We start from the raw sequence: 14,865 nt of genomic DNA on the forward strand, positions 1-14,865 counted from the left end.
GGAGAGGAGCAGGAGGCACAGAGCACGTGGAGAGAGGAAGGAAGGAGGCGGCTCTTCTTGGCGAGCTGATGGGTGTGAGTGGTGAGCATTAATTAAAAAGCCATCCGGGAACAATGGTCTTTTCATATTTGGAGCCTGTTCTGCACAAAGCTCGGCTTGTTCTAGGGGGAGGTCGCTGCTTTTCAATTTTTTTTCTTACTCATTTCCGAGGGTTGTGGCAATGTCTGGCACCCGGCTCTCTCTCCAGTGGAGTGTCCCCAACCAGAGGCTGTACCAGGCAGGCCTCCTCAACTTCACAGGTGGCGGCATTCGGAGACCTAAAGGCGAGCAACTTCGGGGAGGCTGGGCCGTTTCAACCCGCGGGCTCCCAAAGAGCTCCCGGGCGTTTCCCTAAATAGCTGTCTAACCCACGGAAACACACACTGGACGTTTTCACCCGCCAAACGCCCATTTCCCTCTCAAATTACCCTAGACACGCCACACCCAGCAGACACGGGCAAGGAGCTGGGAGTCTAGCAGGCCGGCCAACGCACCCCACGACCGAGGCTTCCCTGGAGCCACTGCAGGCGCACTGCATGGTGGAATGAGACCCTCACCACTCTCCAGCCCACTCCTGCCGGCTCTGCTCCGCCCTGCAGACTGTCCTTAAACCAGGGACAGGGAAGGGGCAGGAGCTAACACTGAGCTCCTAAGAGGTTCCCGACCCTTCGACAAACCACCAGCTCTCCCAGTCCTTACACACCCTGGCGGGCCGGCCCCTCGGGTAGTCGCAGAGTGCTGTAACTCCCTCCCCGGCAGTGTGGGCTGTGCACAGTGACTCACTTCTAACTGCGAACAGAGCCAGTCACTTCCGAGATGAGGTTACAAAGAGACTGGAAGTTTCTGTCTTCTGCACCACCTTGCCGTCTCCCTGATGGAGCCTACGTGCCACACCGGGTGCTGCTCTAAGGAGAGGCCCACGTGGCCACAAACGGAAGGCAGCCTCCCGCCAAGGAGGAGTGCAGGCCCTCCACCCCCTGGCCCCGGAGGAACCGCATCTTGCCCACGACCATGTGAGCGAGCGAGCTCAGAGGAGGCCCTTCCCCAGCCGAGCCCTCAGGTCAGAGTGCAGCCCCCGCCGTTGCCGTCACTGTGCACCCATGACAGATCCTGAGAACAGAAAGCCCAGCTCAGTCCCCTCCAGATTCCCGACCCACAGAAACCGCAAGATAATAAATGTTTCTTGTTTAGGGGTAATTTGCTCTGTAGCAAGAGAAAGCTAACACTTGCCCCTCGGGTTCACAAATGAAAAGGAGAAGGTCTGGGCGAGCAAGCGGCAGGGCTGGAATTCTCACTGAGGCCAGACACGCCGGTCACAGCTGCCCTTCCCCTTACCATGGGATTTGAGCAAGGCAGCCTATGTCTCCATCCCCGGAGCTATGAAGTGACAGCACTCACTGGGCCTCTCCATCACCACAGATAACACAGACACCTAAAACGCATGCCTGGCTCGAGTGTTCAGCTGGGATGCCCGGCCGGCTCAGCTGGAAAAGCATGCAACTCTAGATCTTAGGGTCATGAGTTCGAGCCCCATATTGGGCATAGAGATTATTTAAAAATACATAAGTAAACTTTTAAAATAAAAAAGAGAAACACATGCCTTAAAATAAGACATCAGATTCCTTTAGAAGGTCAGATCTAAAAGGAGAGCTGGGAGACAATCTAGTCTAACTTCCTCCTTTTACGGAAAAAGAAACTGAGACCCACAGTCATAAAGTAGCACAGACAGAATTCAAATACTGGCGGAGATGCCACATGACTCCAGGGATCTGGGAAATTTCAGCCCAAACATGCCCAACATACTTCTCATTTGCTGGCCAAAAAATCCCCTCAGTAACTCTGACCTTCTCTTTCGGCACGCCGCTGTTCATTAATATCCTGTGGCGGCCCATCAGCCCCTTGACATATGACCCTCTAACTTGGCAGCTTCTCCTACACCTGTCCCCCTAAGTCCTTCTGCACAGCGATGGGTTACAATAGGTAGACAGTGGGCCTCTTGGTTAATGCGAGAACAGAAAATCCTCATTCCCAGCTTGTGCTGAGGCACAAACTGAGTTTACTTTGAAATTCTAGAACACTCAGGAAGAGGACAGACCACTTCCTTCAAGAAACCTCAACTGGCCAGAGGTGTTCTCGAAACTCCAGATTCCACAAGCTTGCCCATCACCGACTAAGATTTCCATTATTTTTACGAATACACACTCTGGACACTTACAGTCAAGGTCAGAAATATTTAAGACTAAGGAGTCTACGGACATTTTATGAAGCATTCTTGCTAATTTTTTTTAAATTAGGCTCTTGTTAATTCTCCAGATCGAATAATCTCCGGAAGTCTTCTAGATGTGGCCACAGACCAGTGTTATTCAAGTAATTCTACAGTCTCATCAACTTTTATACATATGTGTATCTTATTACAGAAGTAACAGATGTTCACTATTCAGAGTTCAGAACACAAAATATTAAAAAGTAGCCTGCACTTCTACTACCTGGAAATAGTCAATAATATTGGCTTAATATTATTATTAATATTCTGTTATATATTCTGTTAATATTCTGTTATATATATTCTTTAGACTCTTCGTAGTTTAAGAATTAAATTGAAGTTCTAGGGTATACACAGCCTCCTTTAATTTAACATCACTGTTTTCCCACATCCATAACCAGGGGACAGGAGTTTTAAATAGCCACAAAGGAATCTGCCATATGGATGCGCCAAAGTTTAAATCAATCCCCTGTGAGAGATTTACATTGTTTCCATTTTTCACTCTTATAAATGTCTATAATCAAATCTTTATTTATAAATTTCTTTCATGCAACTGGTGATTTCTTTTTTATAAATGAAGGGGCTGGGTTACCAGTCCTATTCTAGAAACTAAGGAACAATTAGCAAAAAAACAAAAACAAAAACAAAAACAAGAAAAAACCACACACACACACACATACACACACACAGATCCCCACCCTTGTGAGGCTAATACTCTAGCAGGGGAGGCAACTGAAGTTACCAAAGGTAAAAGTTGTATTTTAAGGGCGCCTGGGTGTCTCTGTTAAGCATTCAACTCTTGATTTCATCTCAGGTCATGATCTCAGGGTCGTGAGATTGAGCCCCACATGGGGCTCCCTGATCAGTGCAGAGTCTGCCTGTCCCCTCCCTTCCCCTCTGCCTCCCCCCAACACACACTGGTGACTCTCTACTAATATGACTAACACAAGCTTTTAAAAAACTATATAGTATTTTATTAGGTAACATAGGCTATGGTAAAAAAGGAAAGTCAGGACAGAGTAAAGAGAATCAGAAATTTATGGTGAGAAAACTACAAATTTAAATAGACCTCATTTTAAAGTTCAACACACACTGCCAAACTACTTTTCAGGAAGTGTGTACCAACTTCTCTACCTCCTTACCATAACAGAGTATTTTGCTTTCTAATAAATTCTTTGTTTGGGGAAAAAAACAAAAACAAAAACCTCACTGGTAATCAACTAAGTTAAAACAAGGAGCTTTATCTATTTGACTTTTCAAATGGAATGGGCAGCCTGAATTTATCCTTCATACGAGTTATTTACCCATTCATACTGTTCTTACCCATTCATATTCTTTGCTCGCTTTCATTTTTAAGATTTTAAATTTAAAAAATTTTTTAAAGATTTTATTTACTTCTTTGACACAGAGAGAGAGAGAGAGAGCACACAAGCAGTGGGAGCAGCAGGCAGAGGGAGAAGCAGGCTTCCCTCTGAGCAGGAAGCCCAACACAGAGCTTGGTCCCAGGATCCTGGGATCATGACCTGAGCCGAAGGTAGACACTTAACAACTGAGCCACCCAGGCACCCTAAGATTTTTATTTTTGAGTAATATCAACCCTCAACATGGGGCTTGAACTCCTCACCCTGAGATTAAGAGTCACATGCTCCACCGATTAAGACGCCAGCCAGGCACCCCACTTTGCTCATTTTTCTACTTTGTGTATCACTGTGTATCACTGATTTTAAGAGTTCTTTATATGTTAAGGATATTTAGGACAAACTGTCAACTATATAGGTTTTCAACATTTTTTCCCCAGTCTATCCTATGTCTTTAAATTTTACTGTTAGTGCCCAGCATACAGAATTTTTTTTTAATGTAGTAAATCGGACTTTTCTACTATGGTTTCTTCACTGCAAGAGTTAGGTCTAATATATCTCCCTGTCCCACATTAAGATTAATATTAACCTATCCTTTCTCATAGCTCTTTCACAATTTCAGTTTTCCTTTTACCTCTCTAATATATCTGGAATTTATGGTAATATAAGCTGTGAGGAATGGCTCTATCTTAATTTTTTCCCTATTTGGTTATCTAAGTATGCTACAACAATTTATTGCACAATATACAAGATTGTGTAATGTTACAGGCAGTAAAGCACGGTGTCAGAGACCAACGGTTTTGCTGTCAATCAGATCAGCGTTCAAGTCTGAGTGACTCTAGGCAAGTCACTTAAACTCTCTGAACACAAGTGAATGGAGCTATTCATAGTGTCTACTTCACACATTTCTTGCATAGATCAAATGACCTAAGTTCCTATGAGAGTGTTTAGCATAATGCCTGGCACTTAGAAGTACTGAAAATGTGAGCTTTTGTTATTTTAATTCCTCTCACTTATTTGAAATGCTACCTTTACCAAACACGTTTCTATTTGATTCCACCGTATTGAATGGCTCTATAATATTTTCTTTTTTTTTTTTTTTTTTTTTTTTTTTTAAAGATTTTTTATTTATTTATTTGACAGAGAGATCACAAGCAGGCAGAGAGGCAGGCAGAGAGAGATGAGGAAGCAGGCTCCCTGCTGAGCAGAGAGCCCGATGCGGGGCTCGATCCCAGGACTCCGAAACCATGACCTGAGCCGAAGGCAGCGGCTTAACCCACTGAGCCACCCAGGCGCCCCTCTATAATATTTTCTAACTGAGTTTTCCTGGTACATGAGAAAGCTAATGATTTTTGAAATTTTGCTTTGTAACTGAATTCTTATGCTTAATTCAGTTTAAATGTGTAATGGGTGTTCTAAGAAGACAACAACATGTGCAAATGATTTTTGTTTCTTGTTAACCATTATTTGACTTTGGTTTGTACATTCTGGCCAATTCAATAAGGCAGGAAAAAAGAAATGAGCACCGTGGGCAATGTGTATTTTGTTCCCAGTTTCATTCTGCTGCCGCTCACCGTTTATCGGTGAGTTTCCAGTTGGGAGCATGGGGGCTACTGGTTTCTTCATCAAATTAATACAATCTCTTCATAAGTTTATTTTTTTAAATTCTAAGCAAATGAGGAATAAGAATATAAAATGATCAAATGTTTTTTAATATATATATTATGTTTTTCTTCTTTGTTCTACTTAGGTGATGGATTGATGAACAGACATTCTAATGTTAAGCCCTTCTTACAATTCTGGGATAAACTGTATATGGTTATGATTCTTTCAAAACACCACTGAATTCAACCTGCAACTGTTTTATATGGTGTTTTTGCATCTATACTCATGCCTGAGCTCAGTCCTCAGACCTCTTTTTGTGTCATCTTTATAATGATGTTGGGTTCCCAGAGTTATGCTAGCTTTGTTAAAAAAAAAAAAAAAATCAACTGGAATGCTTTATCTCTTTTTCTATGCTCTGAAACAGTTTATTTAGCAGGCAATTATTTTGTCCCCCAAAGTTTAAAAGAACTCATCCATTAAACTGCTTGCATTCAGAGTTCTTTTTGAAACAATTTTTTTTTATAAATGTTCAGTTTCTTCTCTAGTTCCTTGTTTCAAGTTTCAGACTTCTGAGTCATTTCCCTAGAATAGCCATGTCAACTGAGATTTTCAAAACTGCTGTATTTTAAGTTACTTTATTTTTGTTATAAAATAATTACTTCAAATATAACTTATAATTTGCTACTCTTTTTCCATCCCATAAACTCATTTTTAGTTTTGTGTTATTTGGGTTTTCTCTTTTTTAATGAGGCATGATAGTGGTTTGCTCTATTTCCTTGAGTTTTTTTTCTCCTAAATACATAGCACTCAGATTTCCAACTTCAGTATTTTTGCCTGTTTTCTAACTCGTTAATATTACTTACATCTCATTAGGTTTGTTTTATTCTTTCCAACTTTGACTTGAATACTTAATTCACTTATTTTCACTTTCTCTTACGTAGTAACAGAAGGATTTAAAGCTATGAATGTGCCCCTGAGTATAACTTTGGCAATAACCCAGACACTCAGGTATTGAGAGTTCTCAGTATTTCCCAATGATTCTGTGGCAGTAACTTCATCTCCTATTTGACTCAAGTGATTCAGGAGCATATTTTTACATTTCCAAGTAACTGGATTTCCCTAATGGTTTTCATACTAAGTATTCTACAGAGGACAAAAACATCTCTGAAAGAAGATGAAGAAACTCTGACAAAGGGGAAAGAAATCTTTTAGGCAGAAAACACTATTTAAGTAGTGAAAAAAGTATTTTATAATGCTGTGACAGCCCTCTCCAAATACATACCTCCTAGAAGGGATGCAACAGCAGGTGATCCTGGGTGACTGAGTGATTGTGGGGCTGACTGCACAGGAAGGGAGGGAGAGGAAGTCTCCTCTGTACCTTCTGAAAATTTTATTATGGGCATGTATTGCCTCTTTAAAGATTAATTTAAAAAGCAATGCCATCTCTCAAAAAATGGAATTAAACCATCCCAGACAGACTTTGTAAGTATATAACCAAGTACATCTCCATACTTTCTTTGATGAAATTTAGAGATTGGGTTCATTGAGCAAGACTTGGCTCCAAAATGATAAACATCTGTGGCTAGAGAAGGGAGGAAGAAAAAATAATTTCTAATTCTGGAGCCTCCAAGTTCAGAAGAATTAAGAGCTTCAAGGAAAAGGAAGTATCCCAAAAAAAAGGAAAGAAAGAAAGAAAAAAAATTTTCATCAGGTTTCACCTGGTCTACCATTTTGAAACCTGAATTCAAGAATGTTCAGCTGAGAATGTGGTCGAATTCCCAGTTTCAGCCTCAACGAGCCTTTCCCATCTTAGGAACACTCCGCATGTGCTCTTGGTAGCTGCAGACTTCTCCACTGTTATTATTTAAAATGAGCTGTAGGGGGACGCCTGGGTGGCTCAGTTGGTTAAGCAGCTGCCTTCGGCTCAGGTCATGATCCCAGCGTCCTGGGATCGAGTCCCACATCGGGCTCCTTGCTTGGCGGGGAGCCTGCTTCTCCCTCTGCCTCTGCCTGCCATTCTGTCTGCCTGTGCTCGCTCTCTCTCCCTCTCTCTCTGACAAATAAATAAAATCTTAAAAAAAAAAAAAAATGAGCTGTAGGGCGCCTGGGTGGTTCAGTGGATTGAGCTGCTGCCTTTGGCTCAGGTCATGATCTCAGGGTCCTGGGATCGAGTCCTACATCAGGCTCTCTGCTCAGCGGGGAGCCTGCTTCCCTCTCTCTCTCTCTGCCTGCCTCTCTGTCTACTTGTGATCTCTGTCTGTCAAATAAATAAATAAAATCTTTAAAATACAAAATTAAAAAATTAAAGAAAAATGAGCTGTAATCCCAAATTAATACAATTAACTTCTCATTATAAACATTATGCCACTGTCCTTCCCACCAATTTTGCAATGTCGGGTTTCTTAAAAAAGAAAAAAAAAAACCCATTCATCTGTTTTCCAATTTATGTTGAAGAAATCTCGGTTTCCCACTTTCTAGTTTCGGCAACAGGGAAATCGTGTATATTCTGCTACCGTATAATGAGGATGCCAGTAAACAGCCACCTGCCTGCACACACAACAGTCTGCGCTGTATATGTAACAGCAAACAGTACCAAGTTATGTACTCCTAGGAGTATTACTAGAGAAATGTTATTTAAGGCCTCATCTACTTAAAAAAAATATTCCATATGGATGTAAAATTAGTCTACTAGCCTGAATTCGGAGAAGATACAAGCAGTGGTCATTAATACAACATGTAATATATATTATATAATACGTAACATAAAATGTAATTGCTTAAGATCTAGACCATCTTATATATGCAAGGATAAGGTAATAGCAGAGTTTAGGAACTCAGAATGTCTGCAATTACAAGGAATTAACTCAGGGCTGGCTACCAAAACTTTACCCTGGCCCTGGGGCTGGAGGTGACTAGCAGCAGAAATCAGAGCTGTCCTCTGCACCTCACTGGATCATTTAAGAAACTCTTAATGGGACATAGCACCTTGGGACTTGGCTTGAAAGCACCGATTGGAAGGAAGCACAGCCCCTTGAGAAAGGAGTACTTAGTGAGGGCATTCTGAGAGCTAAGAGGCTACAGGGCAACTCTCCCTGCTGGGGAGAGCCATCCAGACACCCTCAGAGCCTGGCGAGGAATGCCCAACTCTGGGGAAGGAAACAGCCCCACTTGCACTGATTGCCCACGTGCCAGAGATCCACACTCAGCACTGTGCCCCATTCATTCCCTTGCCTTGGTGAGCCCCAGAAGGTTTAGCAGCCAGTGCTGCTAAAACAAAGGACAGATGACAGGAAAAACTCCTGCCCTTTGGCCATTCCCTAGCAAAGGGGAAGTGTAAAAGTGCACAGGGGAAGGGAGGCCAGCTGCACTAATCCCTTTTTGTCCAGCAGTAATTAATAGCATAATCCACATTTAAGATGCATTAAAGCAAAAATGCTGCATTATCAGAGCAGTCGGCACACCGCCCCGAGGCAGAACCTCCCCTGCTGACCTGCAGAACCAGGTCACCTCATCTTGGCCTCCTCCTCTCAGGGGAGCAGACTCTAGACACCTCATCAAAGGACTGAGCTGGCAGCCAGAAGTCTTGGGCCGGCCAACGTGCTCCAGGTCCATCTTCGGAAACCACCCCGTCGTCCGGGCTGTCTGGCACCCGGGCTCTACTCTGAACAAGGGGCTAGGACGGAACATTTTAATATCACAAGTGCCCTGATGGGTTGTTAAAAGTGAAGCTAAACCCCGAAATAATGCTGGGATAGTGTAAAAGAGGCACCCTTTAAACTTAGTCCAGCGGGCTGCTATTTTATGGTGTTCCTTGGGTGTTCCGCATGAATCCCAGGAGCACCAGGTGGGTTTCTATCACAGAGGAGACGCCAAAGGCTGCCTCGCAGGCCCATGGAGACGGGACGGGAACACTGCCTTCACGGAAAGGAGTGCTAGGAGCTCTTGGTGATGGTGCACAAGGCACAGGCAAGGTACAAACCCAAAGCCGGAGCCGCTTAAAAACGATGCACATGAAGCAGCAGAGTCTTCTCAACTGTGCTTTGTGGTCATGGCTGACTGAGAACTTGATCTCAGTTCTACACCACCACCCCGTCTCGTGGAATAGGTACAACTAAGAGTAGGCGAGCGTCTCACAGTCCTGTTCAACCCCATCTCAGCTCCACCTCTGCACCGTGACAGGGCCCGGTGCCCGTGGCCAGCATCTGACAGGGGCCGGGAGCTCCAGCAGCAACCGACCTCCGTCCATTCCAAAGTGCTTCTGGGACCTCTTTTTTTTTTTTTTTTTCCATAATCTTGACAACTGGATATTAAAAAAGAGGAATGTGATAAAAATCACTTTCTCTCGAGTTTTGAGATCCTGGCATGTAGGATGGCAACCAACTACCTATACTTGTTCCAAAAATGTGCCTTTATGATCCTTACCTAGACCCAAACACATTCCTCCAGAATGTTGTTTAATTGCTCCCACCCAAAAGGGGAGATTCCAGAGTTCAAAATAATGCTTCCAGGGGCTGGCCAAAGAATGAAGTATCATTTGCAATTGCACTTCTGGTAGAAAACGTCTCCATGATGGTTCTAGAAACATATCCCCGCAGTATGCACATGCTCTCCTCTGAGGCTGCCAAAAAAAGTCATCATCCAGTGACTGGACATACCACCTGAGCACACACAGACCATTCCTGACAACACGTCACAGACCTGCCACTCAGGTAGGGGAGGCACCTGGCCGAGAGGTCATACAAGGAGCACAGAGCGAAGGCCGCCATCCCACCCACCATCATGGGTTGCCTGTTTGTACCCTGCAGCTGACCTCTCAAGTGCCCTCAGACTCCCCCAAAACTTTGCTCTCACTCTTACAATGCCTGGATTCTTCCTCAGGAAACCTTCATGAACACTTTCTCCCTCAAAGACTACTCTTGGTGCCTCACCACATTACAATTTAACAAAACAGTGTTGCATTATTTGTGGAGGAGAGAGGCTACCAAATTTCCTCTCAAAGTCCTCCCCTCCCTTCCTAAGGAAAAATCCTTTGCCAGAACAGGTACACTGCTTCAAGCTTTCACAGGAACACTCAGTGTAGTTTTAGCTCCCCTTGCCACCCAACTCCAGGCTACGTGGGGCTTTCCTTCTCTGTCAAGTGCACTAATTCCTCCACAGGACCCCTGTGCTGACGGCCCCCCCCCAAAGATGTCCATGTCCTAAAAATCGGAAACTTGTGAATATGTCACCTCACATGGCAAATGGGACTCTGCAGATGGGATCAGGCAAAGGATCTCGGGAAGGAGTATCAGGTGGGCCTGATGTCATCACAGGGGTCCCTACAGCTCAAGAGAACTAGGTTAAAAAAAAAAAAAAAAAAGGGAGGATGCAAGAGAAGAGTCAGACAAAAGTAGACATGATGATGGAAGCAAGAGGTGGTATAATGGAGAAACGGATTGTGAGCCAAGGAATATGGGTGGGTGTCAGAATCTAGGAAATGCAAGAGAACAGATTCTCCCTTCCAAGCTTCCAGAAGGAAGGAGCCTTGGCAACACCATGACTTCAGCCCAGTGAAAGTGATTTCCAACTGCTGGGCTCCAGAACCGTTAGACAATTACTCTATGTTGCTTTAAGCCACCAAGTTCATGGTAATTTGTTATAGCATCAATAGGAAATGAGTACGACCCTTTTGGAGAAGGGGGGGGGGGACAATGAGCACACAGAAGCGGGAATGTCCCTGAAAGTCAGATGAGTTGTCCTCCTTAGGGTCCACACAGCCTCCCCTCTCGGCTCTGTGAGTCGGCTGAATCCTCTCTTTCGCCATCATCAAAAAATTAGAGCCGAAGGTCCTTGATGCCATAAGAACTCGTGTCTTGTGGATAGTGCTCAGTGGGACATGTTAGCAGTAGACAGAAAAAAACTCCCACACTAGTGTATTGCATTTGAGAGTTCACAGATATCCAAAATAAGCCATAGGAACAACAGAGAAACAGCAGTTAAAGAATATATGTGTATAACACTTTTATTTTATCTAACAGGAGATACTGGACAAATAATACTGAACACACACACACAGACATATATATGCACACTTAGAAATGTTAGATAGATATAGATATAGAAATTGCCAGATCCATAGCTCCTTTCATCAAATGAACAGAGCCAGGCTAAGCCAACCTCACCCAACCTCACCCAACGGATCCCACAGGTGGGCCAGCCTGAAGCCTCACTGTGATGGCAGGTCGCTGGCCTAAGGAACTGGAAAACCAGAGCCTGTGCCCACTGGGCTCCTGAGACAAAGAGAAGAGAAAGCTCTGGAAGGTGGTGGCATCTTGCCCGCCTCCATGGTAGCCTGGGGCCATTCGATCTTGCCATCTCGCCAGCACCTAAGAGGTGTGAGCCAGGCAGCCAACCACATCAGAAGCTGGCGGCCGGCCGGCCCCAATTGCCCAACACCTCCATGGGAGCCAGCTTTCCAGGACTAGGTGTTACAAACCACACAGGTACAGGCCACTGTGGACCCAACTGAGGCCTGGACCTTGAAGAACATCCCACGTGAAGACTGGCTGGACGGCAAGGGGACGACGTCCTGTTGCAGAGCAATTAAATGCATTAGTGCTTCACACCGGCCTCTAGGTAAAGAATATTCTTTTCACTTGCTATGCAGACGAGGATCCCACCATGGTCCTCCTCCTCCTCCACCTCCTCCAGTTTCCCGCAGCTTTCTTTCCACCACGAGGTCAGAGCCTCCCCCACCACCCGCCCGCCCCAACCCACCATAACCATATGCTCTTCATTCTCAGGTGCCTACCAACCCTCCACATCTGTCTACACACTCCCAGTCTGGTCCATTTCCTTTACAATAACCATCAGCATGAGGTATCACGTCAGAATGTTCTAGGTAGGGGTAACCAGGACTGTTCAACGAGATCCAAACATGCCATTTCAGTGTGCACATACAAAGCGCGACTCGCAATGGGGCAAAGTAGTTAATAAGTAAATAACCCAACTTCCACTATGGGCTCTCGTTCAGCCTCCTACTTGACAAACGTGTAACTTGGAATATTCAAAGTCCAAGAGGAGGTGAATTCTGGCAATACAGGCAGCTAACCTGCCCAGGAGTCCAAATCTTTCTGTGACTTGACCAGTTTCTCTTTACCTATGGATTCTCCTGATGCCCTCCTCAAAATAAACCAGCCCTAGAAATAGAATCCCATCTTCCTTAGCGCTTATGACTAATTTATGGCCTTCTTTTAAAGCCCTTGCACCAGAGCCCTGACTACAGTAATTTCCTCTTCTTCTATATGAATGTCCATTTACAGCCACTCTGTAACCTCTGCGTGAACCAAGAATATCCCCCATGCCTCCCACGGATGTGGGAACACGCCCCGGTGAGAGCGGGGTGGCTCTGGAGCAGAGGCTCTCCATTACAGCACACGCTCACTTGGGACCCTACCCAAGTGCAGCGATATACCCCTAGGAACTTATGTGAATACTCCCCTTTTGCTTTAATGAGCTTTTCTCTTAAGGCAAAGGAATACCCGTGGCTAGGCAGGCAATCAGCATGATCTTAAGACATGATTTGGGTTAACTTAACACACTCAGATTAAGGGGAGTAGGGGTCTTATTTTTGTTTTTGTTCAGGGAAGAGGTCCCCAGAAAACATCCTCCATTGGCCATAGGAGGAACACTTTAAAAGGGGCATCTGAGAGCACTCCAGGTTTTTTTCCAACCCTCCCCCGCCCATCCCCAAGGTTCTTGTGGCCCAGCCATCAAAGCCTAACCGATCCCATTCTCTTGTGCCGCTCTTTCCCAGGCTCCCTGCCCTCACATCTGAATACTGCCTTTTCTTCTACAAGGCTAACCCTAGCTTTTCTGGTCGGTAGCACAACCCAGCTGCTGACTTCTCCAATCCCAGAGTCCTAGAAGACACAGTCCTACACCAAGAGCCTTTCTGTCTAAGCAGCCCCACAGTCAGAGCCTGTCCGGAGACTTGCCCATCCATGCATTCAAATATCTGAGTGGCTATGACGTGATGGGGATTATACTATGGCTACGGATGGTGATGGGCAGTGAACCAAAGAGGCCAAGATGCCTACTGCCGACACAGAGCTCGTGCCCCGACAGGCACTCATGCCACAGGCCCTGCCCCCATCACCAGTTCCGCACATCCTCCTCCTGCCCCTACTTTTACTCTCTTCTGGGAAGGACTTCTCCATTTGAGCTGGAAAATTCTGGGGGTTTTGGTCCGGGGAGGTGGGAAGACCTACATTTTCATAGGTTTTTATCTTATTAAAAACAAATACAAAAAACAAAACTAAACAAAACTGTGGGCAATAAATGGCCAGAATTTTCTTTAATTGACATTTTCAGGAGCCCCTGAACTAAATCAACCCATGCCTGGTATATGCTGCCACAGGCTCTTCATCTTGAGCATCTGAAAAAACTCTTTCACTTGGAGACTGAAGCCCATCTCTGTCCATTCTACATGCCCAACTCCGTTGGGCAAACCATCTCCCCGATCCCTGTCTGCCATGACTTTATCCCCAGGACTATAATTCTTCTCATTCGAAGGGTATCTGCCCTCAAGCCAATCCTCAAGAACTCCATATCCAATTTTGCTGGTGCCCTAGGATCGATGCCAATTTCCAGGCACACAAAGACGGTGACCCAGCTTTCTTAGAACAGGTGCCCAAGAGACACAGTGGCATTCCGTCGCATCGTGTTCCCATAACTTCATTTCCTTCAATGCATCCTGCAGGAGTCCTGAGAGCTGCCGGTGGACCTGAGAGTAAACAGCAAGACATCTGGGCACTTTCTCATCCGGTCTCCAGTGATAGAGTCCTTTGAGACAAAGACCCTGTGGCCCGTTCATATTGGGAAGCTGCAGAAGTTGCCAACAGCAAGTAAACGCCTGCTCGCTCCACTGCATCCTCAAGACCCAGGAAAATGGCCCTCAGGCACAACACTAAGCCCTAGAGGGACCTTCCAATCTTCTATCAGCAGCAGCATGTGCGCATGTGCGTACAGAGGTCTCAGATGGTGTACAGGCCACTGCCCCCTCCCACTGCATCTGCACACACACCCACCCTTCCTGACCCAGCAGCTCAGGCTGCTCCCAGCCATGCTGCGATGAGAGGAAGCAACACTTTCCTGTCCAAACCTGTGCTGCCCTGGGCAGCTGCTGCACACGGCTGGCACCGGTACCCTCGTGTGACCATTCTCTCTCATGGAGACCTTCCTGCTCTAAAGGGCTCGAACCTAGAGGGCATGAGGCATCCATCCCCGCAGGAAGCAACACCTCCATCCAGAACAAGAGTCAGTTCCTAGAGATATTTCTCTGGTCTCTCTTCCCCACACTTCCCCACTCCCCATTACATAATGTGCTCGGGTGACCCACCCCCGTGACCTTTCTCTATGGCCTTTTCAAGACCTCGTCTTCATCTACCCGCAATGAGGACTGTTTATTTGTTTAGCCCACTGGTAAGAAAAATGAGAGAGCTGTCTGCCATTCCAGCAGGGCATAAACAACAACAAAAAAAAAGTGTTCTGACTTCGCATAGGTCCTGTACAGAGCCCTTTAACCTTTCAAAAGAACAGCAGACATTCCATGTGAATTGA

The 14,865-nt window shown here is 45.4% G+C and overlaps 1 protein-coding gene across 7 annotated transcripts in view; it reads right to left on the minus strand.

Annotated features, from left to right (window-relative positions):
• ZFHX3 (zinc finger homeobox 3) overlaps window positions 1–14,865 on the minus strand; it is a 276,951-nt gene that overhangs the window by 194,857 nt on the left and 67,229 nt on the right. The window contains exon 1 of one of the 7 annotated variants that reach the window (XM_047712133.1): window positions 200–326. The exons of the other annotated variants lie outside the window; for them this stretch is intronic. The gene's annotated coding sequence lies outside the window, so the exon portion shown is untranslated. Of the gene's footprint in view, window positions 1–199; window positions 327–14,865 lie in introns of those variants that run through there. 7 annotated transcript variants of the gene reach the window in all.

Source organism: Lutra lutra, chromosome 17 (genome assembly GCF_902655055.1).
Source record: "Lutra lutra chromosome 17, mLutLut1.2, whole genome shotgun sequence".
In the NCBI taxonomy this organism is placed as follows: domain Eukaryota; kingdom Metazoa; phylum Chordata; class Mammalia; order Carnivora; family Mustelidae; genus Lutra; species Lutra lutra.